The sequence below is a fragment of the Bactrocera latifrons genome, unplaced genomic scaffold (genome assembly GCF_001853355.1).
Source record: "Bactrocera latifrons isolate USDA-ARS-PBARC rearing strain unplaced genomic scaffold, ASM185335v1 scaffold_221, whole genome shotgun sequence".
Taxonomy (NCBI): domain Eukaryota; kingdom Metazoa; phylum Arthropoda; class Insecta; order Diptera; family Tephritidae; genus Bactrocera; species Bactrocera latifrons.
The window spans coordinates 114,535-119,090 of record NW_017535753.1 but is presented as its reverse complement, the minus strand read 5'-3'; the positions used below and the strand labels follow the sequence as shown (position 1 = coordinate 119,090).

Genomic DNA, 4,556 nt, shown 5'->3' with positions numbered 1-4,556 from the left:
AACTCTAGACCACACATATCTTTGATGATTTAGGCAAAAAATGGGAGAGCTTGCCTGAGAAGTTTTGATGCATCCACCGTAAAGCCCTGACCTTGCTCCATCGGACTACCATTTGTTTCGGTCAATACAGAACTCCCTTAATGGCGGAAAGTTGGTTTCAAAAGAAGCCTGTGAAAATTTCTTATGGCATTTTTTTGCCGAGAAACCAGAAAAGTTTTACATATTGCTGGAATAATGTCTGTAGCGGAGAAATGGCAAAAAGTGGTCAAGCAAAATGGTACATATTTGGTTGATTAAAGTTCATTACAAAAAAAAAATGTTTATATTTCGTTATAAACGCGTAAATATTTTTCCACTAACCAATACATAAGTTGTCAGGGTGACGAGTTTCGTTGATTTGGCCCTGTCCGTCTTTGCGTTCGTCTGTATATGCGCTACCTGGTCTCTAAGTTTTTGAGATATTGATCTAACACTTTGCACACGTTCTTTTTTTACCAAGAGGTTGCTCAGTTTTCGAAACAGCCGATATCGGACAATGATTGCATAAGGCTTACATACAAACTGAACGATTTGAATCAAATGCTTGTATGGAAAGCTTTTTATTGGACGAGATATCTTCATACAATTTGATAATGATTGTAACAAAATTTCAGTCACGAAGCGGAAAAGATATTATTAAATCATCCTTCGACTATACCATAATATGACTCGAAAAGTTGTTGCTTGAAGACATGTCATAAACCAAGAGCCCAAGCTTATAAGCAGACCCTGAAAAACAATCATTGCCTCACATACAAATTTACAWGTGGCAAATAGATCAATGCATTTCGACAAACGATAAGTTATYTTGTTGGTTTAATTTGATCAGAAAATGCACGAAGCAGACCAGTCCATTGTTTCCGTTAGTGTAAAAATCAAAAGSAATAAACTTAAAACCGATGATCGGCAAAAAGATGGAATTTCAATAAAACCATAAAACGTGGGAACTGTGGATCAAAGACAAGCGGCAAATAAAACATGCAACAAAGTAGGAGGAAGCAAATAATAAACAAACGAGAAAGAAGCAAAAGCAGAAAATAATTACAGTACAAAATCTCAAAGAAAAACACAAAAAATATAAAAACAAAAAAGCAATAAAACAGCAAAAACAATAGCACAGAATGGGCAACAAATGTGGATAAGATAAAAGCGGCACCTGCGAGCGCACGTTAATTACAGCCCAAATGAAGTGGCATGTAGCGAAGTTGACTGGCGACGACGTTGCGGTACTTGGCGCTCAAGTATGCTGAGATTGAAAACAACACAAAAAACAACGAAATAGTACAAAAAAGCAAGAAACGCCATCAAAAGAGTATCGAGTGAGTTACAGTGCTTACAGTGGAGTGTTGTGTGCGTGTGGAGCGCGCTTGTGGCAAGTGCCCTACAAKCGCACAATGGACAAATGTGCTGGTGCGGCAAGCCGACTGTGAGTAATGAATTGCAGCGCACAACAAGTTGAGCGGGCGGCGCGTTGCAACGGAGCGGGCGAGGCGAAGCGAACAAGTAGCTCGCGAGACAGCGTTGACTATACACATACATATATAAAATAACAATAAAGGCAAAAGMAAGTAGCAAAACCCGGCCGAATTTCTGTTGTTGTTATACACGCTTAGCGGTAGTTTGAGTAGCTATTTTTTTAATTTTTCAAATATATTTTTATATATTTGACACAAATTGTTGCATTTCACCGCTTTTTGCAACGGAACAAATCTATTTTTAGCACTTTTGGCGATTATTTTGTCARCGTTTTGTATTACTTCTATTGCACACTTGTTGTAGTTGTTGGCTTTTGTTTTTTTTTACGATGCAAATTTTTAAGGAAAGCGACTGCTCCGTAGCACTTGTGACGAGCTTCAGACACGATCGGCAACTGTTGGTCGGTTTCAGTGGTAGACTTAAAATGGGCCGTGGTTAAGCTAAGCTTTCGAGGAGCTTTCAGTTTCATGCACTTCCATTTGGAAATGATATGCTTTGAGAAAGCTCATTGGAATTGTGTGACGTTATAGTCGCTTGGTTGGATGTCAAAGTCGACGCAGGCAGTGGGGCGCTTGTGGCTTAAGTCTTTTGTTTACCTTTACTCACTTGCAGCGGCAGCTTATCTGTAGGTAAATATTTACATATCGCTTATTTTGTTGGTTGATTTTTGTATTGATCAGTTTAGAGTATTGAAAGATAAGAGAAAATGGACGAAGGAAGTGAATKTAGATAAGTATATCCACTTTTTGGAGTAACACCAAGGAAAATAGTGAATTAATGATCAGGAAAACAAAAAATCAAATTTGAAAAAAATTTTTTCCGAGTTTATTTATTTAAAAGATTCTCATCTATTAAAATATTCAATTAAATTCCAATATTGCAAAGTGAAAAAAAAATCAAAAGTTTTGAGAAATGAACTCCGAGTATATTAAGCAATAGAGTTGCCACCTAATTAATATTTTACATAACATCTAAAAACAAAAATTCTTTCTGAAGGTCTTTCGGCAAGTATCTTAGAGGTTTTTGATTTAAATTGTTTTTGAATAGAGTTGCCACCTCGCGACAAAGGTAAAAAATAAARTAATTATATAATATATAATAAAAAATAATTATTAAATCAAAACTGGAGAATATGAAAGCCTACCGGCAGGCATTTTATGGGTCKTTAATTTAACATTTTTTTTAATACAGCTGCCATCGCTCGACAAAATTAAAATTTAGAATAATGCTACAAAAAGGATGTCAGAATTATGGTGTTAAAGTAAAAAGAGGTCTTTAATTTAAAATAAAGTTTTTGCTTAAATAGAGTTGCCTCCTCTCGACAAAATAAAAAGTAGAAAAATGCTACAGAAAGGCTGTCAGAAATAAGGGTTAATGTCAAAATAAGTTTATAATTTAATAATATATATTTTTAATAGAGTTGCCACCACTTGAGAAAATTAAAATTTAGAATAATGCTACAGAAAGGCYTTCAGCACAACTTAAAGCATAACTTTCAGAAGATATTTACAGAATATTTGATCATCAATTATTAAAAATTTATTTTAGAACATGGTTGCCACCTAACAAAATTCGAGGAACGAAAAATACTGCAAAATTTACCTATATAAATATTTGCTATATAAAAGTCTTTAGTTCTTACTGCTACAGTTGCCTCCTATGGCGGACAGCTTTTTCTATACTTCCAAATTTAATATTCCACCCACCAGAAAGCGAAATAATCGATAATTTTTTATGAATTATTAAATATTTATTTTTATTAAATTTTTAGTTTTATTCAGTTTACACGTTTGACTGGTTTTTTGAATTTGTTTTTTTTTTTCAGTATTTACTTAAATGTCGTACATTTACATTTTCAAATAGTAGTTTTTACTCTTTAGTTTTATTTTACTAAGATTTGCATTGTATTTCATAGAAATTACAATKTATAATTTTTTTTTTTTTTTGTGGAATTTGTTTGCATTCATAATTCCAAGCAACAATCTCTCTCTCTGTACTGCTTTGCAATGCAAATTTCAATTTTAGAATAATCAACATTCCATAATAAATAAAAAGATGAGATGAAAATCTGGTGTTAAAAATATATACTATATGTCTATAGCGAAGCGAACAATACATTTGTGATGCATAATTATCAAAATATGGAGTGAGTACTTTTTGTATCTGTAAATTTTCTTGTGCCATAGATATAGTGCTTACAGCTTTTACAACGAACTGTCGCTGACTCTAAGAACTCCGAGCCACTCTAGGCAATTGTAKCTTTACTTTCAAGTAGTTTTAATAGCATCTTGCGTGCTTTGTTTAAATTACAATCCACATTTTGCTGCCTAACTATGGCTATGAACTTTTTTTACTATTTAAAAAAATTTTTGTTTAAAAAAGAAAAAAATATTTACAATAGAAAATTGCTCACGGAGAGCAAAATATTGGTTAGTACTGAATTAATTGTGCTAATTGATATTATTTTTATTTTTTTTAAATTTAATTTATTTTATTTGCAAAAAGACTTGAATTCTCATTGTATAATAATTAACATAATTAGTTTGATGGTTAGCTATTTTTAATAAATATTTGACTCAGAAACACTTATAATAAATTCGACATTTTCGAAAAGGAAACTAGTAACAAATATCAGAAATTTTATCTAGATTGCGTCAACGTTAACAAATACAAATATCTAATTATTTTTAGTTAATATGCTTGGCAAAAACTTAACTATTTATATACAATAATATTTATTTTAAGTAATTTAMAATTACAAAATTAGAGGTTATTGTACATTATTTGGAAGTTGAAAAATTAATAAAAATATTTAAAATGAAATACAAATACAAATTATGTATTAAGTGTTCTGAAAATGCTTAATTTAATTTAATCAAAAATATTAAAATTTATTCTAGTTTGGAATAAATATATTGCTTTTTAATCTACGAGTTTAATTCAATTTAAGTTTTAAAATTTTTTGCTAATATATTATATATGCCTTTAAAAAAAGGAATACAAAACGAGTTAAAATTTTTTTGGAAAATTATTGTGAGTTT

At 31.3% G+C, this 4,556-nt stretch overlaps 1 protein-coding gene across 1 annotated transcript in view; it reads right to left on the bottom strand.

Annotated features, from left to right (window-relative positions):
• The window catches only part of LOC108968613 (filamin-C), a 100,979-nt gene extending 99,087 nt beyond the window's left edge, over nucleotides 1-1,892 (bottom strand). Inside the window, exon 1 of the mRNA XM_018932731.1 lies at nucleotides 1,797-1,892. The gene's annotated coding sequence lies outside the window, so the exon portion shown is untranslated. The remainder of the gene's footprint in view (nucleotides 1-1,796) is intronic.
• Nucleotides 1,893-4,556: the final 2,664 nt, after the last annotated feature.